Genomic DNA, 24,066 nt, shown 5'->3' with positions numbered 1-24,066 from the left:
TGGTTTTAGGATGTTGCAACCGTTTCACTTGTAATCAAAAATATTTTTTACCATACACTTTACTTTTAATGGATATGCATTTAGAGTGAGTACTTAATGCATTCAGGTAAAATGGGACATTTTTTTTTACAGCGATATCAGCATATTTTTAGGCTTCCAGGTGCAATAAAAATCACAGCCTTAGCAGCTGCGTACCACTATGCGATAGATATTATAGATATTTGTAGTATTTTTGTCACTTTAAAAATATTAAAGATAATGCTGTGAGTCCATGTCAGCTCAAAAAGTCAACAATTAGCCATAAATGTTTTACACACACACACACACACACACACACACACACACACACACACACACACACACACAAACACAAACACACTGATTTAATAATCAGTAATAAAAACCACAAGTTATAAAAGTAACACTTGAGGTAGTCTGCAGCGTTTTAGGTGGGTTTCTTGGTCAGCTGCCTAAAAGTGTCACAAATTAACCTTTTATTCACCCTGATGAATAGCTATTGGCCTTATAAAACTCTTTATTGTATCTTGACTGTCCTTGTAAACATCAAGATGCATTTAACAAAGACTGAAGGGCATTTATTCATGAATCATGTGTTACTGAAAACACAGTTACCATCTCTGAATCAATTAAAGATTTATTTTTCTTTTTTGACGGGACTAATATTTGTTTTCTCAAAGGCTAGCCTTTATGCATATGGATTCTTGCAGCGAAAATAGCTCTGATTCATTAATTAAGGATTAAGATGTTAAAAATACTAAGTGGACATTTATCTGTAATTTCGATTTTAGAATTCAATAGAGAGAATAATTAATTTGGAGCTTGAATCTGGATATTTTACTTTTCTACAGCCTATCCTCAGTTACATACAGTTTGCTATCTAATTTTAAAAACTAGTGGGTCATGGCCACGCATAGTGTACAATGGGCCCTATTGGGTGACCTGCATTAAATCCGCCAAAAGGTGGCGTTAGAGTAACTGTAATAAAGAGGCGGCCCAGAGGCGCTGACACCTCTGACAGGACACTAAAAGTCAATTTCTGCAACACACAATCATTGAGATTTTAAACGAGTATTATTTGCGTTTGTAGTCTTCTTTTAAATTATTAAACTGAATGTGTTTTTTCTCTAATAATTAATCAAGCGGAGCCCAGATACTTTACTGTACAGTGATATGTTCAATACACGGCATTTTTTTTAGCAAAATGAAAAATAATCAAACTTTTTCATACTCACTGCTTCAGAGAAAACAAGAGAGGGCATTTTAAAAAAGAGCAGTTTTTTTAAAGCAGACTTGATCTAATTAAAAAAAAAATCCGATGTGTTGAAAAAAAGATTTAAAAAAACTGGGCGAGTCATTTCCTACATGCAAAATAACCTTTAAGCACAGAGAAAACTTATTTTGCATTTATTTGTTCAAACTGCCCACTAACACGCTTATTAACATCGTAATTATTATGACCAACATAAAGAAAAATCTAGCAGTTTTGTGTAGCCTTTTTTTTTCAATTTGTGGCAATATTTGACACAGAGAAAATATTCGTAAGAAAAATGTAGCCACAATCAAACAAAACCAATAAAACTAATCAATTATTCAGTTTGCATTCAAGAGCAGGTGGCCAATACGCGCGTGCACACACGCGCATTGGCAACATGCAGCCGGCAGAGAGAGAAAGGGGGGTGAGCGTAAAAGTTAAGATGGGGATGTGGGGAGAAAATGAAAATGTAAACCTTTTTTTATCTTCTAATAACACAAAAAGAAAGTGAGACACGCGGAGACAGATAGATGTAAGAGAGAGAGAGGGAGAGAGGGAGCGAGAGAGAGAGAGAGGAGGGGTTATCCAGCCTCTGCCTCTTTACCCGACACTGCCCCGCACTCCCACTTAACCTCCACACAGTGCCGGACGGGAAATAACTTAAAACACGTTTTATTTTTTAAAGTTCTTGCGAATTACACGTCCCCGGGCTCAGTATCACCCCTAACGACGACGCCGAAGTGTTTTATTCTACTTTCTGATCCTCGGCGGAGCGCAAACAGAGAGGAGTTACCAAAGTCCCAGACACGCTCCAGCGATGGTGACTTTACGCACGGGATTTGAAGGCTGTTTGAACTGACTCCTCTTGTTTTGGTCTCAACGCTGAACCTCTTTTGTCATAGCCCGCAAGAGTTCTGAAGTTTTCCAGACACACGCAGCCTAAGAAGTGAATCCAGGTAAGAGAAGTCCTGTTGCATCCTTCACCCGGCGCGTCTTCTGCGGCTGCTTGTTTTGAAAAGTCGGTGCGCACACTTCGGTTATCTCTGCTGCACAACAAGCTGCGATGACAGCAGCAGATTCGGGGTGCATCAGTGTCTTTGAACCTGCAGTTGGACCGTGATTAGACTCAGTCGACCCTAACGTGACCTGCACAACGTAACTTGCAGAATACATTTCTTTTTAAAGAAAAGTTATGTACTATTAGTCTATTGAAATAAGCATAAAAAGTAAGTAGGCTAATAAAGTGATTTGTGGATTTTTACATGTTACTTAAAATGAGAAAAATTACAAAAAAAAAAACAAAAAACAAAAAAAACGCATTAAAGTAATTATCCGTTATTGTTATGCATGGGCCTCTTAGTCACACTCTATGACACACCTGCAACTTATTAAAAATTATGTTATTTTTCCCTTAAAATATCCAATATTAAATTTATAATACGAACGCAAAAAACGTGTTTGTGAGTTCAGGATTTTGCACAACTTTCATCCACTTAGCTGCAGATGTGGTGCGGGAGTGAAAGGGAAATTATATTAAATCTGTGCTCATCCAAACCACACAGATATAAGCCGAAATCGGACTTTCAAACATGTAGTAAATTAACGCATCTCAAACCCCCCCCCATTTCAAGATATACTCCAATTATCTATTTATATATATTTATACTCCATTAAATATTCATGGTTAGTTTCAGCCTAAAGGATATTGTGCAAAAAAGTAGAGGTTGTAACTTCACTGTGTCCACCCTCCACTCCATCCATGTCATGCACTATTAACAGAAATGGTTCAGCGGTTCAGTCACACCAGAAAATGGTTCTATAGGCTCAGAAACCATAAAGAGACATGTAGAGAGTCCCTGAAGCACCATGCGCAAAAATAGATTTGCACAAAAGCAGCAGTTTAAAAACTTTTAAGCACCACTGAAGTTTAATTTTAAAGTACATTTTTTTCAGAGTTTTGTTTGAAGAACTCAGGATCTCTAATGTCATCCCATTCAGACCCACTGTACTCTGTGGGATGATACTTTCAGCAGTTTTCTCTGCGGCCACACAGCGGTAGCCCTCTGTCCAGAATCGTGAACGCTCTGCCGGACACACTGTGCGCGCCCCCGGTCCCGCTGCACCTCTACAGACGCACATTTCAGCGCGCAGCGAGTCTGTGCGTTTCCCGCACATGTTCTGGAATATAACAGAGAGAAATTGACTGTAGACGGGAGGAAAAAAAGTGGGGTGTCTTTAGGGCCAAAGTTAACTTTCGCCCTGGAGGTCACGGCGGCTGACCCTAGAAGAATGCGTGAGTCATAAATTAAAATAGACTCTGAGTCCTTACACTGATCCACTGGGAGACAATACCGAGGGAAAACAAGAGAGCGTCCCAGCACGCCGAGAGAGTTGAGGAATTCATGTGTAAGTTTCTTTTTTCGCTCCTCCGCGATCATGCTTTTCGTTAAAAGTTTGCACCGTGTTTCACAACTTTCTGGCTGCTAAAAAGTGTCAATTTCCCGTGTCCGTTTAGCAGTCCGATAGTGACAACGCTAGTTATGCATGACGTTAATTGTGGGTGTGTGAACTTGAGCCATGCATGCTGGGGGCCAGTTTCCTTTCCGCACTGAGAGGTATCAAGATCGGACAATCATCCGGGGGTTTGTCTCTTATGTGAAAGTTTGCCCTGAGTTCACGGTGAGGATGTGACGGGGGTACGGGAGGACAAGTCGCACGTCTACGGCCTGGAAAAAGCTGATAAAGACACTTCGGGGTGTTCCTCATATTTAGAGCCACACTACACCTCTGAGATAAGCCGCTGCTCGCGTGCAGATAAGGAGCTTTTAGTTAAAAAGACCAAGGAGAGAGAATAAGAGATCACACATGCTTGACAAAAATGAGTCTGAAAAAAGTGGAAACGCACAATAGTTTTTCTGAGCTGTGGAATTTATATCATAATCACTTTTCATATTTGGAGTATAGCGCAATTTTCAAGCATCAGCTTATATTGTTTTGCGCATCCAAATTTTTGTTTGCACATCAAATCTCTCCTCGGTTCAAAGTTATAATTGCCCGGCGTGACAGATCCACCAGTTGCCAGTGTGGAGTTGCCCACACCGGCCTGCGCAGTAAATCACAATTTCCAACAAGTTGTTTAATTGTTTGGACTCTGGCAGAACAATTTATAGACCCCCGATCCCCCTCCTCTCTCTTGTAAGTGAGAGTGTCTGTCTGAAAAACAATCCGAGCGAGGGGGGTCGCCGAAGTTGAGCTCCTATGGCATTTTGTTTTGAGCAGGTGCTGCGGGTTGAAGTTCCCTCATAAGGTAAAGTGGCATTAGAGTGTCCAAATGGCAGACTTATATATAGGCTGCCAATTCAGCACATTGTCCCGGGCTGCATGGTCGCGCTCTCTCCGCTGTCTGAGGGAGACCTGCAGCGTCTTTCTTTTTTTTTCTTCTTCTGTGGCGATCAACGCTGACAACAGGCGGACAAGCCTGAATAGAGCGGCCGGTCACTGTGTGGTCCAGGATCCTGTCAACAACATCAAGACACTATAATGACCCGTGCATAAATTTCGTGCGTAAATTCCGTGCCTTTCATTTCTGTGGCAAATTTGAATCAATCCCAACCTGTGATATGAAATTAATTAAAATAATTCACAAGATAGAAAAAAATATTTATTATTGTTATTAAATTATTTAGTGTAAATTCTAGGGATTCATTTTCTCTGTTAAAATGAAAAGCATCTTAATTTTGGGGCCTGCAGCCTCACAGATAATGGTTTTATTTAATTAATGGTGGTTTAATGGTTTCATTTTCAGATTTAACAAGGGCACATCAGTTTTGTGATTACATTTCACATTTCACTCGTAATGTGCGCGTGTTGTTTTCCAGTCCAACTTTAGCTGTTATTTAAAAAAAAAATCACAACACATTTAATATAAATGCCACCAATTTCTTTTTCTTTGCCTCCAACAGTAAGCCCTTAAAATGTGCACACTGCTATTAATGTAATGCATGGAAGGCCGAGCTCAGGATCTAATTCTCATGCTTAGAAATCTGTCCATTGCTCACACGTTATTCTAATATGTCACATGTATTTTGTGGACTCTGAGAGGCCTTTTTCCTCTGGTGTGGCCCGGAGGGACTCTTAAGTGGCGGAGAGAGGGTACAAGCAGTTGGAGAGACTGAAGATTAAGAGATTTGACGGCTGGGGAGAAAGAGAGGGTGAGATGAAGAGAGAGATTGAAGAGAGGAGGTGGAGGAATGCTCTGAATTTTGCAAGTTTGCTATTTATCAGGCAACATCCTGATATGCAGAATAAAACAGATCTAATTTGAGTTTTAGGAAACATCATCATGTTTAACCCCTTTAGCGATACTGTTATTTTATCCGTGTGTGCCTATCATCCTTCTCAGCACGGTGTTGTAGCTTTAACAGTTTCCATATGGTCTTTTTTTTGTTTTTTTTTTTAAGATGCCATTCACCTTCATCGGAAAACCAGCGCCCCACCATTTTAAGCCTGTGGCCGGTCCCAGAGAGTCCTAATTATTTGTTGTCGGGGCTCTTTGAAAAAGACACCAGCCCCTAAATTGGACATGTGTTGTACAAACACAAATTAAACATTTAGCCCTAAGTATTTCTCCCTGGGTCCTAAGTGCATATTAGTCAGCCTATACTTATCTCTGGCTCAACGGCACACCCAAATTGCAGTGTTGCTGCTGAAAAAGAAAGGTTGAGGCCCCGGAGAATGAGCACTTGAAGCACGCTGGCAGATGCCCATAAGTTTCTCAACCACAATGCAAGCTTAGGTGTGTGTGTACATACAGTGTGCGCGGTTTTATTTATGGACCTTTGTATCTTTTTTTGATTGACGATGTAAACAAATCTGTCATATGCTCCTCTGTGTGTGTGAGTGTGTGTGAGTGTGTGAGTGTGTGAGTGTGTGTGTGTGTGTGTGTGTGTGTGTGTGGGTGCATGTGTGCGTGCGTGCGCGCTTATTTGCATTTTGACATTTTACACAGTGTGTTTGTGCATGTGTGAGTGTGTGTAAGTCCTTGTGCACAGTTAGGTGCGTATAATACAAAAGCATTTCTCTGTGTCTTGTGATGTGTCCTTGTCAATGTGTGTCTATATTGGATGGCCTCTCCATCTGCATGTATGTATGTTCTTGTCTCCAAGTGTGTGTGTGTGTAAGTATGTGTGTCCCGCTGGGTGGGTGTACGTCTCTGTGGATCCCTCCTCTGTTCCCCACCACCACATAACCTTGGAAACAGCTTCCTTATTTTTCCCCAGAGCGGAGAATAACGAGGGGCTGCGTTCATTCTCCTCTCTCCTCTCTTTCAGTGGTCGGGGTAACCTTTCCTTTCTGCCGCTGATTCTCCAGCACCTGCTCCCCACCATCCAATTTCACAGCTCAGAATAAGAGCTTACCTGACATACAAGCTCCTAATGACCACAGCATTTCCTCCACACTCACACACTCCTTTGCATCTTTACATACAGAATTTAGGCAACACCTTTCTTCAGCATCATGCTGTGTCCTCGACGTGATGCACAGAGCATGTCATGAAGTTCATCCTTTTCCTTGGCTCTTTTTGCTCTCTGACTCTTATTTGTTTAGGCATAAGGGTGTGTGTCACTGTCATCTGACGGCTGCAATATTAACAATGGCTATGTACCTGCAAAGGACTGAGTAAGATTCATAAATGAATGGTTTACACAAGAGCCTTTGACAAATGACTGCTGCAGTGCTAACACAGTCACAAACCTGGCGACCTGCCTGGAGAGAAAACAACAAGGGGTGACTTAAATCCACTCTAAACTGAAGCAACTTTTTCTTAGATTGTGATTATCGGCGATGAAAGTTGCCGGCTATGTTCTGTTTTTTTCCTTGATTTGGCATCGTTCTCTCTGCTTTTTCACTTTTCCTCAAGTGGAAAAACTCACCATCACACTCTCCAGCAGCGTGTCACACAGGGCTGCCGTCTCTCCTGGTTACAGAATGTTTTATTTTTTATTTAAAAAAAAAATTTAAAAAGGAAGTCAGTGATCATAGTAATGTTAAATAATTCCTGGAATGTGCTAAACTAATCCAGCTCATCATATATGTACATACAAGGCACTGCAGGGAGAAATTTTCCGTCAATGCTGAAGAATTTTTGGTAAGCCAGGTCATGGTTTGTTCTTGCATCCTGAGAGGGAGTCATTACGAATCACTTGTAAAGAAAAGCTCAAGGATGAGCAGCAAAATGACTTATGCTTTATTTTGCATGTGGCCACATTAACTGCTTCCTAAGAGTCTTTTGGTATTTGAAGCACTCAGCAAACATCTTCACATCGATCTGACACTGAACTGCCCAAAAAATACTGTTTCCTTCTTAGAATAAGACACAAAGAGGGAGGGAAGCATATTGCTTTTAAATTACTTTCCTTGTATTATAAATAAATAACACTGTCTGTTGGCCAATAGTGGAAAACAGAGTTGGGGAGTTTTTAAATTCCAAACTGTAAAAATAAACTATTCGTTTTAACTTTGAAAAGTTAGTGTCTGGGCTGCCTTAAATTTTTAAGTTAAGTTTTAAGTTTTGTAGGGATTCAACGTGTCTTCTCAAATTCAGTCAACTTGAAAATTTCAGGCAGACTTACTTTTTTAAGGTAAAACAAATACTTATTTTTTTCCTTTTTCCTTTTTTTTTTAAATTTGACTGAATTTGAGAAGGTAAATTGAATCATTACAAAATTACCTCAATGCAGTCAACTCAAGATCTGAAGTCAGCCTGGACACTAACATTTTTTTTTTAAGTTACAACATATAGTTTATTTTTACAGTGCAAAGTTAAACATCCCTCTCATGAAGAATACGACACACTTGTAGAAATACTGTATGTAGTATAAAGAGAGAATTTACATATAAAATAGATTTAATTCTTTGAAGACAAAATGTCGACCCGCTTTTCTTGATCTGAATACTAAATCTTGTCCTTTGTTAATCTTTCCTCAAAGAACAATATTGCATTGCAAAAAAACAACAAAAAACATAATTCTTTAATGTTGCTTGCAAAATAGATTAGCCTCATAAGTTGCTATATATCCTTGCATAGTAATGAAAATCCCATTATTGTAGCTTTAGGATGGCCTAGACAATGCTAAAAGACATAATTCAGATTGTTTTTTTCTCTGTTGCACTTGACGAGTACGAATCTGCAGCCTAAATAAATGTTAAAAAAGAAGTCTTTGGAAAAATGTCCTCATCAGTTGATTCTTTGCTAATTCTTGGATGGAAATTACAAGATTTAAGTGTCTGTGTTTCGGCCAATCTGATTGCAGATTTTTGGTATTTCTAACAAGACTATTGGGTAACCAGGTGACTGACACTTGTGCTCAAGTGGCTCTTTATCTGTCTGTCAGTAGTTGTGTCCTTGGATTGCTGCAGCAGCAGATGCTTTGGCAATTACACTGCTCCTGATGATTTTACAGAAAAAGGAAATCACGTGCGAGCATGTCCAAGAGCCTGCAGAGTTTCTTTCTCCTTCCACCTTCCCTCTGTCTCTCCCTGTTTTCCTTTCAGCCTGTCTTCAAGTAGAGAGGTATCTGCAGGGTGTTGCTCTTCAGACAAGTTTTTTTTTATTCTACAGAGAAGTTAGTCAGGAAATAATTAAGACACCAAACGATTTTATCCTCTGTCATAAAAATATTCAAAGTAATGCCCTGAGATGACTCTTGGCTTCAATAACAACCTGCAGTGTGCTTAACATAATGCAGTGAGTCAATATGGGACAGTGGGTGTCATTAGCAAATATCTCGTGGGTTATTTTATCCTGCATAAAAACCAGATGGGTGGGGTTTGATCTATAAGACACACAAATGCCTGAAAGTTTTGACAATCGAATGAAAGTCTTTGATGACATATCTACTCGTCTTTGTGTGATTGGCAGCTAAGCAGACTCCCTCCAAATTGTAGGACACATTAACTCCACCCCTCTGGCACTCCCTGCAGGTTAAAACAAACAAAAAATGAAATTATTTGTACTGCCTCTTGATGAGAAGTCTCATGTTAATGTTACAGCAATCACTCAAAGGTGCTATGCTTTTGAATTTGATTGCTGTTTCTTGCTTTATCTGCTGTTGACAAAGTTCTTTAGGTTGTTTCCAGTACAGCAGGTTTCTTTTTTCAACTTTTATTTTCAAACGCTGTAAGTTTGTCTGTTCAAGGACATAAAAGCAAAAAGTGATGTGCTGAAATGTTTGTGGCAAGGAAAAGGCCTCCTGTGCTGTTTCCATACAAACGCACACACATTCTAAGGCACACAACACATTTCGTGACACATATAAACAGACAGTGCAGTCTCACAATTTACCAAAGGGGAATTAATTTGGCTTTTTATTGAACACGACTCATTTAATTTAATATACAACCTGACACTGGTGCATTGTAAACAAGGTTAGATAGTAATTTAAAGTATTTAGAAGAGAAGCCTGGATAATCAAAAGAGGGCATGTAACCTTCATATCATATCAATCAATGACAATTGTTTGGGAGAGAAGTATGAACTTAATTGGAAAAGAAAACTTGCCAAAGTAGGATTCAAAGGGGCACCCAGAAATTTAATGTTGCACTTTCAAAAAGCTAAAAAGACTTGTGAGGGACAGATTACAAAAGAAATTGTCCAAATTAAAGCAGCTGAAGCTCAGATATCCGGACTCGAGTTCACTCATTTGGGTAAAAACCCCATTCTTTTTCTTAAACGACTGAAGTATCCAAGCCTGATAACCCTAATGTCATCACTGTGATGCCATTAAGATTGTTGTCTTAGATTTGACAAAGCCCCTACTCCTCACAAAATTGGTGGAGTGCCCCCCTTAAATGCCCATCTATGTTTATCTATATCTAATGTTGTTTTTGAATTTTGAGAAGGAATAAAAGTATAGTTATACAGGTATACTGTTCATGAAATTTATGATGTACTCATAGGTGTAGATTAGGATTGGGATAGATAGGGGAGGACACAGGAGATATGTATTTGCTGCCTCCATTGCTGAATCCAGTTCTCTTTATAAATGCATGGCACTGCTCTTTCACTGCTCAGACAAAATTGGTGCAACAGAACCAGAGAAAACAGAAAAACCTACAACTACCAGAATGCAACGCGCCACAGCAGACCAATAAATGCTTCCAATAGCTGATGACATCACGCACAGACTGGTCTGTGTGGTGGAAAACAGTGGTGACTGGTGATCTCGTGTTACAATAAAATAGTAAGCTAAAACAAAAACATTTGAGAAATATGCAACTCAGTAACAGAATCTTATATTTGAGCAGAGTTGCTTAGTTTTAACATTCAGTCTTCATTTTTTTCTGCCTCCATCTTCACTGTGCAGGAAGCAGTATGGCACCCACTTCCTGTTTGCAAACTCCTGCTGTTACAGCTGAACAGGATGTTATAATATATTTCTGAAAACATTTTAGGAGAGAGAAAGGCAGTGCAGTGATATACACTACCTAGCTTTACTGTTTGATTGGATTTTGGTTGGATTTTGAGAGAGATAAGGACGGGTAAGTATCTTCATTCAGCTCTATAGTCTTTGTGTGTGCGACGGTGGCATAGGTGGTGGGCAGTACAAAAATGCGGAAGTGTTGTTCGAGCAACAACCTAAGCACCAGAGAAACACTGCCAGCAGTGGGATATCTAGACACTGTATATATGGGGCGAAGTTTACCACAGTTCATCTACGCATACTACCCTCATTGTTTTGATATAAAGCTGGTTGAAAATCAGTATCCCTTTAAGGCAGTGGTGGTAAGAAGGGTGTGAGGCCAGAGCCAGAATTTCTCAAAGAGGGAAACAGACTAGATGTGCTTCCAATGCCTTTTCAGAGATGTTTTTTTTATTTTATTGGGGAAACTAAAAATTAATCATAGCAGAGTATTTTTACATACTTTGAAACTCGACTTGAAGGGTACTTTAAGAATAGAGCTCATTATTGAAAATGAGTTCAAATTAAATTTTTAATGTTGACAAAGTGCTTTGCAATTTTCTTTTGAGGCATCTTTGGTTATTGCCCCCCCGGCCAAACAAAGTAAAACATTAATAATTGCTTTAGAGTTCAAACAACTGCAAACAAGGCTGTTGTGATTGTACTCTGAGCTCATGTTGACTCTGCTCCCCCTCTGAAAGCAGGCTGGCTAACCTTCACTTTACCACTCGTAGTGGTTTGGAGTAATGGGGCGTGGCAGCAGGGTTCGGGGTGCGAGGCCTCCGAAATGACCCTGTGGTGAAGAAGTGAGGGCCAAGATAGCGTGGTCCCACCCACCGGAATCCCAAATCCAATTGGTCGTTGTCCAGCTTGTCTACACAGGGCGTTGCCATGGTTTCCAGGCCGTAAAGAAGTCTTTAATCGAGCCGTTGTCATCATGAGATGGTGGTGAGTGTTTTGGCTCACAGTGGAGAGATAGAAGAAAAAAAAGAAAGAGCTGGGTATCTACTGTGTGGCTCAGAATAGAAATGCATCGCTTGACGGACAACTCTGGAGGCAGCGAGTCTTCGTGAGATACACACATCAGGTTCATTCCTTGTGTCATGAAGTTCCCAGGGCTATATAATGCCTGGGAACGTATTCATAAATGACATGCTCCTGACACGCTTCTGGCTCAAGTCTATTTGTACATGGTATGCTATGTTCTGTACACGCTGTTGGATTAGCAGAAGTGTGGAGTGTGGTGTTCAGTGATGACGGGGTGTGCAGAGGAGTGGCGCTGGCTCGGGTATCCAGTTGACTGGGCTCAGACCTCAGGTTTCCGCCACGTAATCTAACACACTTTAGATGGCATGACGGGCAGCAGCACTGCGGCCTGCTGACATTTGTGCCAGAGGGTTTCACACACGAGAATAGGTGCAGTACACTTAATGGTAATGGTAGCAGCACTGAGCATGTGTGTGCACGCATGTTTGAGGCATGTGAAGAGATTTTCAGGCTCCTCATGGGACTCACCTGTTGGGCTGTTGCAATGTTTACCGCATGTTTTGGGTGCAAACTTTGTTTTACCAGAGACAAAAATACATTTTGAAACAACCAATCAGGGCAATCGCACTACTGTATTGTCAGAGGTATTTAATTTGTCTTGGCTCGCAGCTGGTGTGTAACTGAATAAAATGGCCCTTTGCCACAGTCCCTCAAGTCGATGGTTCCCTGTAGGAGGGCCTGCTGTTGCAGGAGGGAAAATCGCTGCCTCAGCAAGCTGTTTAGTCTCATTCTCAAGGAGCTTACACTGTGTCTCCCTGTTTAATATGGGAAACATACGTAGGCCGGCCTGTGATGTCAATTGTTATTGCTGGAGGCCTGCTATAGGAAAAATCTCATTTGCCTTTGTACAGCACTGTAGTGAAAAGGAGCTTATGTCATAAAGACGCTATTGTGGCTGCTTCGGGGCCCGCTGTGTGTGTGTATGTCTTTAAGTGTCACAACTTTGACCCACACATTGTGGATTTCACGTGTGTTTTCCTCACATTTGTGCAGGTTTCAATGGACAATGGTTTCTGTGCCTGTTTGTTCATGGTGCACACAAAGGGAGTTAAGCGGCGGGCTTTTGTGCAGGACGTTTATGAATGAGAGCTACTATTGTAGCTGCCATGAATGATTACATATTTCTTCTGGCTGCCTCTCTTTGATTTCATGTGCTCTTTGTCATTGTGCAGCTCCATGCCTTTGGCTGGTGGAGGAGAAGTTACAAGATAATTATGGTGCAGCACAGTTGGCAGAGGAAATGTTAGCATTGTGTGTTTTCGCAAAGAGAGGATATGTTACATTTGTAGGTTTCATACCTGTCGTATCAATGGTTCTAAAGTGATGTAGTTTGTATATGAACTAACTTGGTGGATGGCGTGACACCTAGGCAAGACAGCTGCCAAACTGCAAGACCAACAAAAAACAAAACATGTTATGATTTAGCAACAGTCACTGTTTAACAGTAGCTTTTTACACACTAAAAGTCTATGTTTCGTGGCCACCTGTCACTGTATTACCAGGGCTTTTAGGCACCAAAAGTGGCTCTTTTCCCACTGCCTTTTATGCACCAAACATAGGTATTTTGTTGTGACCTATCACTTCTTTTTCAGCAGCTTTTAGGCACTAAACATGTCTGTTTTTCCATTGCCTTTTATGCACCAAATGTGGGTGTTTTGTAGCAACCTGTCACTGTCTTTCCAAGGCATTTAATGCTCCAAACATGGGTGTTTTGTAGTAACCTATCACAGTTTTTTTTGCAGTGGCTTTAAGGCACCAAAAATGGCAGTTTTCCCACTGCCTTTTGTGTTTCAAATGTGGGTACTTTATGGTGACCCATCACGGCTTTTCCAGCAGCCTTGTATGTTTTGTGGCAACATGTCACTGTTTTTCCAATGGCTTTTAGGCACCAACACCAATGTTTTTTAGCAAGAGATTGTTGCATTTCCAGCTGCAATTGTGGCACCAAAAGTGGGTATTTTAAGCCCATACATTTTTTTCTGCTAATTATAAACATGGAGGGAATTATGATGTGTATCAGCTTGAAGAGAACTAAGCAGCTAATCATTCTGACATAACTCAAATACTGGCATTTGAAATAAATGATGTCTTGACTTACCCACACAATTAATAGGTGGAAACCTTTTTTTGTCACTGCTTGATTTTTCTTATTAAAATCTGCCCAGTTCCACCTGTAGAGTTGCCTTGTTGGCCCACAGGGTTGTACTGTTACAGTTTCCATGTGTGTAAACGTGTCAGTGTTGCTTGAAATGTAATCTCAACTGCTTTCTCTGGGAAAAAAGACATTTTATGATAAAACAGCTCTTAATTTAATTTTATCAATTGTTTATTTAAAAGGGACACAGCACATTAATGAACATCAGTATAAAATACAAATGTAGCCTAAATATGCCAGAGTTTGCAGGACTGGTAATTTACTTCCGTAGTCCCTATGTGTAGCATCATAAAATGACATGGCATGAAAAATGCAGTGGAGATCAGATCAATAACAGTCATGTAATCGCTCTCTCAGACTGAATCTTACTGACCTCTAGCAGCAAGATGTTTCAGCCACGGACAAAGAAGCAAAAATGCTCTTATGTATAAGAAATTAATTGAAGGAAAAAGTCATCTTCAGTAAATGTTATGAGCATGCTTTGAGATGAAATATGTGCATTAATTCTTTAGAGAAAACATGTCACCACAGTGCAACGAGCCCAAGCAGTGTGGGTTGGGGGAGTTTGGGTCTGGCAGATCAGATAAATTGTTTGTTTGATTTCTCTTATGAAAACATCTGGGTGAGGAGAGAAGTGAAATAAAACATTTGATATTTATTGCCACTACAGTTTTTTCTATTCATTTTTTAACCATTCCTGAGGACCACCCCTCCATCTCAGCGAGCCTCCCCTCACATTCAGCCTCTCCGTATTTTACAGAGCAGCAGATTTGTGCGCTGTCCTCTAAATCATTTCCCTCTCTCGCAGATTGCTCCCTGCTGGAATATTGGCCTGACAGCCGTTTTTTTTCCTCCCGCTGCTTCCCCAGTGGACTCATTTACATTTATGCACGCAGCAATTAATTACAGGCTGGCGCTGGCCTTGTAAATTAGAGGGAGCCGAGGTCGCCCTCATTATTGGCCCTGACAGTTAAAGCCTTGTTTGGGTCGTGACAAGGTTGACTTCAGGCTGGGACAGTCTTTGTACATCTGATATCACTTTGCAGCAAATGAAGAAAATTTACTTTCTTGATGAATATGTTATTTTTTCTCTTCCTGGAAACAAAAAGGTTTTGCTAATTTAATGTTCTTTATTCCTGAAAACTTTTTTCTCTCTGCAGCCATAGGTCATCATTCCAGGCCTTGTGTTTTGTCTTTAGCGTAATGCCTTCTGTGTGTTTTGGGGGTCTTTCATCCAAATGCTTGTGCAGGGGGTTTTTCTGTTGACCCAGGAGTCAGGCAGGCGACTTCTCACGGTATTGGCCTTTTCATGCGAAGACGCTCCAACTTTTTCCGGCTCCTTCCCTCACAAGGCCGTCCTTTCTTCTCTGTCACGCAGTGATGTGTTTGTGCATACCTTACCAGCCTGACAAAAGAATGGAGAGATCCTATTCACTTCTGCCTTTGACATTCACCTCTTGTTTTTACAATCTTTCCAAGGCGCGCTGTTTGCACAGTGGAACAGGCTTTGTCTTGAAAAAGTGGAACAATGGCGAGTGCCATAATGTAATCTCCTAAGGGTAGTGAGCAGAGGGGCGAGGTTTAGATGTATGTGCTGGCGCTTGCCCCTACCAACCCTCTCCCTCCCTTCTGCCCTTTACTTGAGCAATATTTCATGTTAACAGGGAGAGAATACATGTTGTCACTTAAGCCTCTCTAATGTTCACCTAGGTCTTTTGTGACGGAAACACAAAGGCTTTTCACTCATGCAAACATCCCCTTCCCTCGTTCTACCTAAGAAAGGTGTTATAAGTAACAGTTTGCCCACCCACATTCATATCTGCAGCCCTTTTTTTTTATCAGTGTGACCACAAAACATTTATATTGAGACATTATATTTCCCCCACATTAAGTAAGTGTTTTATCAGCCTAAGTCCAACCACACATGTGATCAAAGTGCTGCACGTTTATACACCCAACTGATAAAGCGTCCGCTAGTGTAAACAGTGCTGGATCTGGCACATTTGGCCTTCCTTATTGTTATTGTTGATATTATGATTTTTAAAATTCTGTTACAAACGAGAAGAATAGCTAATGGGAAATCAACACAGACTTAAGGAACAAACATTAAAAATATATAACAACCAATACAACAATGCGGTATGCAGAAATTTGCAGATTTTGATTTTTTTTTTGTTTTTGCACTGTTCCCAGATAGCTATTGACTTTGGCTGGACAGAGTTGTTTGCATTGTTATGATTCGCCACCAGATGGCTGGATGGCACCTGCCAGTAACAACGTAATATAAGGAGCCAGAATGTCCCAATAGGGCGGGTAGGAGAGGCTGTGGGTAGATCCAACAAACACAGGACTTTCATGCAGGGGTTCGGTGTTCACTTCCCATCTGAATGTGATGTTTTTTTTCTTCCACACCTTACCATGCGCCTCTTTACCCCTGGACCTAATGATCTGTACCAGCATGTACATTTACTAGTGTCACACCATTGTTCGCCATGTGCTTTTGTTGCCGAAACATAACTATGTAAAGCATAATCCTGAAATGTTAATAGCAGACGCAGAAGGATACCTAGAGTATAATATGTAGACCTGGAAGCCTACTGCAAAGTGCCAATATGTGATTACTTGTAGTTTTTTTGTTCCACCTTTGAGTGTTGACGTGTAAAAATTAGCTCAAACATACCCTGGCACAGTGGTGGATCTTCCCATAGGCAACACTTCCCTGGCACTGGGATGCCACACATTAGGGACTGAAAAAAACCCAACCCATTGTCTTAAGTATAATCAAGACACCAATCACATTTTCTTCAAAACATATTTGGCAAAGCTAATGAAGTATTAGATAAATTAATATCTGGCAACTTTGTTTAAAGTGTTAGCTTTTGGCAAACACATTAGATTTAGTGCGAAACCTCACAAACCTCAAGTGTGACAGTCTGTCAGTAACTATTTCAAGGTGTGAAATGCAGTAAAATAATATCTTGGTGATAACAGGAAGATAAGTTGCTTGCTTGCAGCTCTCAAGACAAAACACAGACAAATAATAACAGAAACATTACGAGGCCTGTACAACATGGCCAGTGGTCCTCTGAGAGTCGATGTGTGCTATAAGCTCATCATTTATGGGTCAAGTGAACCTCATTCTGGTTTAATTGGCCATATGATTAGTTGGAACCATACTCTGTTTCCTATGGTGCAGACATGGAAGTGGCAGCACAGAGCCTCATGTGGCGCTAAGCTCATTGAGAGAGCTTCTGTCTCATAGAGTTCCATTGTTCTTACTCCAGTGTGTCCGCGTCTGCACAAGTGGCACTGACAGCTGCAACAAGACAGCATTTGGGACTGTGCATATTTTGTTGCGTGAATGCGTGCATTCATTGTACAGGTGCAGGCATTACTCTGAATGTAACACAGTGCATCTCCTTGTCATGCGACATATCCCTTACCTCTCTTGTTACTATCTGTAATTCTGTGATGTCACGGCTTCGTTTTTGCCAAAAGCAAGACTTGGGTTTTCAGTTTGCTGTTTCTTTTCTAAACAGGTGCTTTTTTCACCACTGGCTCAACAGTAGGGTAACATGTGCCATTTTTACAGCAGCTGGACAGTGGGCCAAAAAGGTAGCTGTTACTTCCTGCAGTTGTCAGGAGGAGCCTGGAATGGTTTTATAGCCTGGATCTTCTCTGTCAGTTCACTCTCAGGGGTGAATGAGAATTTATCTCACAATATGGCAGCAAAATCACATAATTAGACAGAATGGACAGGCTCTGGTGTGCAGACAGTGATATTCAGTCCGCAAGCTGTGTTTCACAGTTGTGTGTTGTATGTTTTACATCAGAACAAAACTACTTACATGTGTAAAACAAAAACTTTTACAGCTAACTTTGATGTTATAGTTTGCTGGAGTCAAGGGCATATAGTTGTTTTTTTCAACATAGAGTGCTGTGGGTCAGCGTGGAAGTTAACGTCACCCTGGCTCCCTCCACAAAAAGGCCTTTGGGGTTTTTCTGTTGGATTTCGGATTATTGTAGAAAATAAGCTCTGTGATACTGACACATTTTGTTCAGTAAGATAATCTCCATGAATGAGCACCACTTTTAGGATTTTTGAAACCTAAATGCAATCACCAGAAGTCTCATTTAGCCACTTGTTCTTTTTTAAGACACATACAAGCTTCAATGTTCACAGGTGGGGTATTTACTGATATATTTTATTTGGTAGAAAAAAAGCACAAATGTCTCTTATGCATTAAATTAAAACACCTGTGTGACAGTTGACATAAACAAAGGATCAAATCACTTTGTAAGCTAAATATAGCCGATCCCAATCAGTCAAAAAAAAATCCTTGATAGGGCAACATGTCCCCATGCCCCCCCTAAAATCTACACCTAGGACTCGAGTCATTAATTTGAACCCCTGAATTTTGTAAAACAATTGCACAACATGACCATAACGTGAGGATATGATTCCATTTAAAACCAAAAAATGACAACACTAAATTACTGTCCCACCCATTCTCTAAATTTCTTTGTCTCAGCTCTGAGGCCTTTATTTTGGAATAAAAAAAGTTGTTATATGTATAGATGTTGGAGCTCACAGAGGGTTAATATGCACATGTAGGAGCTTGAAAATCTGCAGGGGCAGGTCTCGAAATCTATATTTATGAACTCTTCTGCCACACCCTGCAGCACAACTCCTGCACAGTTAGCACACAGTGACTGATAACACTGTATTGTTTAACATTGTCTTACCCTTATAGATCTTTCCTGCACCACACCTTAATTCTATATGTTAGCAAAGTGGAAGTGCTCCTTTTGAAAACGGTAGTGTGTATATATACAGTATTCACATATATGAACATGTCAGTGTATTCAGAAATGCATAGACTGTTTTGTGCGGAATTCATGCAGTGTGAATACTGTATGTGTGTGTGTGTGTGTGTGTGTGTGTGTGTGTGTGTGTGTGTGTGTGTGTGTGTGACCATGTGAGTTTTGCGACAGCTCTTCTCTACTAGGCAGCCAGCTGTCTCTCTGATTACCCAGCATCCTCCAGGTGTCAGATCTGCCATCTGCAGATGAGTGGCAGGGCGTGTGTGTGAGAAATGGAGGGGAGAGGGAGTAAAAAAAGAAGAGGAAACAGAATAACTGGTTCTGCAGACATCTGGAACGTGTTCAGACGGGTCAGTGAGAGCCGCAGAGTGTGAACGGTGCTCAATTGAAATGGTGGCTTTTAGAGTACTTGGCTTTTTTCAGCTGTTATTGGGTAACACTGCTTCTTCCAGGAAAAAGAAAGAAGTTGCATCGAACAGAAATGTTTACAGGGGTGTTTCACACAAGTGTGTTTTTGCCGACTTTTTGTTATCATTATTATTATCACAAGAAATTCTTAGTGTACAAGCCTTTGAGTTGTTTGAGTCAGAATTGCCCATAATTGTGCCCTGAGAGAAAAATGCATCCAAGAGAAAATCATTTGGTTGATTAAAGACATGAATAAAAGATCATACACGCCCAGTGTTCGCTTTTTTCTTCATTGTTCTCAATTAGCCTCAAATTGTGGAATCAAAGGCGTGTTTGTGTTGTGCTCTTTGTACAATTTAGATGCTGTGATAAGCCGCTGCCATGATGTCAGAGAAATGCTACTGTGGCCTGTGTGTGTTGTTGCCAGTCTGTTTGAACCCAGCTTCTCTCTTTAAGTCTCTTCTTGTCCAGTTCAGGTCCTTCTTTAATTAGCAGCCTCCCATTCTCAATTAAGACTAGCTCCTGTCATCCTCTCTCAATTCAGGGCCCTCTCAAGGCAGTCCCATCCTGAACACCTTCAAAGCGCTCCATCGGCAGTTTGACCTCTTTAATGTCATTATTTGTTTTCTGTGACCCCTGGTTTAGCAAATGCCTGTATGTAGTGGGTGCTTGTGTGCGTGTGAGGCTATAATAAGGCTGACCCCAGGTTAGTTCTTGGAGTGGTCTATTTAAACCAGGCAGCCCAGGAATGATTAGCTGTCCATTTGATGAGTGATTTTTTTCCCCCCATGCTCTCATCGGAATCAACTTTTGAAAGAAAATATCAGGCACCGCAAACTGTATTAAGACAGATTGCTGCCAATTTTTTAACTTCAAAGCTTCGTGCGAGAATCATGCTGTTTGTCGTTTCTTGGACTCTATTTGGCTGTGTGTGTGCTGTTGTTTGTGCAGTGAAAGTGCTGTGTGTGAAACACACAGGTCCTCTGTTGGCTCTGCTGTGGACTTCACACTGGACCTCTGTTCTGTGTTGAACGTCCACTACAGAGGGACCTCAGGTGGGTCCAGAGTGCATTCGCTGGGCGCCAAAAACACTTTTCAATCCACATTTTCAGACTTTGTCAAACCACAATTTGTTGGCGGGATGTGAAGAATTTGGTTGGTGATCATTAAAATGTTTCCTGATGGGCAGGGTGACACACTCTTCCTTTAAGGGGTTGGTTTGCCCAAAATTACAGATGAAAATGTCTCACTTACCTCTTGGGGCATATAGCCATGTATAGTTTTGGATAAACTTTTAAATATCTGTTTAAGTTGTATACATCCGCCCCAATAAATCGTAAGTAAAGGAAGCTGAATTTGTGAGAAATGAAACAGCAATGTCTCCATTGTCCATGCTATTTCTTAGGTGGAAGGTAGTTATAGTTAGGCTGTTTTCATGCACTGATCTTACATATATACTGTATTCGCAATATTTTGGCTTCATTTTTGAACAGTGGGAGCAAATGTAGACGCATTGTCTATCTTTATATATAATACCTAGGTTGGAGGAAGAAATCTGAAAAACAGATAGCCCAGCAACCTTGACAAAGTAATTGTAATTTGTAATTTGGGTGAAACGTTCCTTTAACTGATAGAGATGATGATGCACCATAGTCATAATCACTTTCCTGTGTTTTCCCTCTTTTCCAGGTGACGTTCATGAATTTTAAAGTCGTCCACAAGTGAGAAGAGGGTGTTGGAGTTGAAGTCTCTTATTTCTGTAAGTTTCCCAAATTGATTTGTACAAATGATATTGATTTCCTTGAGCTGTAACCTGCCAGCTTGTGTATGCTTTGTGCCGCTGTTTGACATTTTGGATGATTGCTTTCACCAAACGGCAGATAATAAGCATTCAAAAAGAACACACGATTGTTTCCACAAAGCTTGCTGGTGTTTGAACATTCTACATTTTGCACCAGTGGTTGTGTTAGCAGAACAAAAGTATGTGTGTGTGTGTGTGTGTGTGTGTGTGTGTTAGTCTACGTTAGCAGACTCTGTGCATGTCCACTGCCTCTCTCCTCTCCACCGGCACATACAGAAAGCTTTTGATTTGTTTCACAGCAAATGCAGACCTCCACTCCAGTTAGTATTCTGCCCTGTGCACCCTCAATAGCTGCTTTCACTTGGGTGAAGAAAGGGGTCTTTTAAGACTCTCACAGGCATCACTCCAGGAACCTTTCAGCGCCGGGACCTACAGTATGCCTTTTAATGGACTTTCTCTCTGTGAGCAATAAAGATTATATCTGGAGTCAAATAGTGCTGTAGGTAACACTAGCCCAAATTAAGCTGGTGAGGTCGCAGTGGCTGATCTTGATGGCTTCAGCAGAGGCAGGAGACATGTGAAATGTACAGATGGGAGAGGTTAGAGAAAAGAGTGATCTGACCATCTGGCTAATCCCCCTGTTTAAGAATACTTATTAAGGCCCTCACTAGTGGCCCTTGAGCCGTGTCACTGCTGGGTCAACAAGTGGCCTCACTAGTAACTCGCCCTCAGAGTGGACAGACAAGCCTCAGTGTTCTGCTGAGGGTGATAATCTGTGTCCTGCTGGTTGGTCGAGGAGTTCAGTTTCAAAGCCTTGATTTATGGCTCGTGTAAATCATGTTGTATCACAATCTAGAGTTATTGTTCCTACCCAGGGGGTTCGAGACCCTATTAAGGGGTCACTTAGTGAAGCAGCCTCAGACACAATGTTACAAGAAGACATAGCTTCATTTTAAAGGTGTAATACATACCGTTTCTTTATTAAAATGTCCAAAAACAGCCTGACCAATGTTATATATTCCACTGAGTTGTGTACTTACATTATCCCAAATGTTTCTTACAAAATTTTCATTGAAGACATGGTCTGTGTCATTTGGTTATTGCCTGCTGGTGGTCATTGGCCAGGGTTGTATTTGTCTGCAAGGAGCTGTCATAGAGTTTTTACAATATACTTTTTAGGTCTTGGTTGTTTTGAACTAAGCTATATATTTTAACCAAATGAAGGATTTTAGTCATCAGACATCTGGATCTTAAATTATCAGACAAACAAGCTGAGCAAATGTTTGTGGAAACTCCACTCAACATGCAGAACAGCACTAGAAAAACACTGATTTTTAACACGAAACTGCTTTATTCAGTGTTTCTACTGGTTTATGTCACCAGTTCCATTTGTTTTGGAGAGAAGGCAACCTCTGCAGATAATTCGGCTCCAGGTGAAAACTTGCTTGAAAAACAGTAAACACACAAGTAGGAGCTGGGCTAGCAGCCACTCTACGAGAAGCCGAACAGCATAGGAAAACACTGACTTTTAAAAGTGAAACTGCTTTATTCTGTGTTTTTCCCAGCTTTACTCACCGGGTCTGTTTGTTTTGGAGAGGAACAGACATCTAAGATACCATTGGTTGTTACTGTTTTGACTGAGAGACCCCTTGCGGCTGAAAAATACACATTGTATCTTTGATGGGTCAAAAACATTGAAAACCACCGATCTACAGCAAATGGTGTAACGTCTCACGACACTTAGTTTTTGATCCTTTGGAAGATGATATTTAACAGCTTAAAAGCAATAAAATTATAAAAACATCAAATTAATGAATATAGGCCTCCTACATTTATTTCCTCCGCCTAATTTCACTACGTTTGAAGAAAGGATTCGTGTCATTATTGGGGAAAACCAGACCACTTAGGTCCGCCTTTAACTCCATCAAACAACCTTAATTTCATCAGTTCATCTGGAAACTTGAAATCACATTATTGTGTCTTTTGACATGCAATTGCTTTTCAAATTGAATTACATGGCGGTAAGATGACAAGTGGACCTCCCTAACAAAATTACAGTCTGTATAGGTTGCTGATCATGTCGTGACGGGAACAATTTATGGTATCTTTGTTTTATAAGACTTTGGAAGGAAGTGGGTGCTGTGTGGTGGAGAATTTGCAAAATCTAGGCCTTGACTGTACATACTGTATTTAATGCCTTTGATCAGAGGAGCTGGGGTGTGTCTATGACTAATGTTTCAGATGATATGACATCACTGGGCATGTCACAAAATCTGTCTTGAAGCACGTTCATATTGGTTACACTGTGTTTATTGTGAGAGCGTGGAGAACTAGATCCAGATTTTTATTTGTGCATTCAAAATCAGTTTTTAGGGTTATAGGTTGATAAGGAAAAAAGGGTCATAGATAGTTTAGCTTTCTATTGTGAGTTATTCCAGCATTGCATTTATAACAACCCAATCACTGGAAAAAAGAAGTTGGCATTGTACATTTCTGCACTCTCGAGATGTTAAAGCTGCCACAATATATCTGGGTACAAAACAACCGCTTTCTATTGTTGTTCATTTTGTTTTTTATTGTAAAGAACAAAATAAAATAAAATAAAATAAAATAAAATAACTGTGCAATTCCCTCCCCAATGAATATTTTATATTGCTGTAAAAACATCAACAAATTTACAAGATTATTGAACACAACAAGATTATAAGTTACCTTAACCCCAATACTCACTTTTCCTGAATAGAGCTTGAACGCATCACAATGTAAGTCAGTGTACCGTCCATGATCTGTTAGTTGCTGCCACCGGCTGCTCAGAGCTAACGTGAACTAGCTTTCCTCCTGCCAGTGTCAGCATGGACTTATTGATTTTTTTTTTCTCTCCACATGAACTCCTCAGATGTCCACTTGACTCCATTATAACCACCACCACACCATTCACCATCCCTTTCATCTCCCAATGACAAATTCATCTCATATACTACAATACTTTAGAAACTTTGATATGATGCGTATGAAACATGCAAAGGAAGCATATTCATGGTTTGCAGAAATGTATAATGCCTCACAACTGGGCTGTTTATAGATGGAGGAATTTTAA

The 24,066-nt window shown here is 40.5% G+C and overlaps 1 protein-coding gene across 7 annotated transcripts in view; it reads left to right on the top strand.

The window, feature by feature from the left end:
• The first annotated feature begins 1,349 nt into the window (after positions 1–1,349).
• LOC121950463 (transcription factor SOX-6-like) overlaps positions 1,350–24,066 on the top strand; it is a 138,475-nt gene continuing 115,758 nt past the window's right edge. The window contains exons 1-3 of one of the 7 annotated variants that reach the window (XM_088080224.1): positions 1,352–2,093; positions 2,176–2,229; positions 20,858–20,927. The gene's annotated coding sequence lies outside the window, so the exon portion shown is untranslated. Of the gene's footprint in view, positions 2,230–2,958; positions 3,680–20,857; positions 20,928–24,066 lie in introns of those variants that run through there. The other 6 variants (XM_042496470.2, XM_088080223.1, XR_015777015.1 and 3 more) reach the window with 6 other exon arrangements.

This window comes from Plectropomus leopardus, chromosome 7 (genome assembly GCF_026936395.1).
Source record: "Plectropomus leopardus strain MGB_pleo_1.0 chromosome 7, ASM2693639v1, whole genome shotgun sequence".
Taxonomy (NCBI): domain Eukaryota; kingdom Metazoa; phylum Chordata; class Actinopteri; order Perciformes; family Serranidae; genus Plectropomus; species Plectropomus leopardus.
This window is presented reverse-complemented; position numbering and strand designations above follow the sequence as displayed.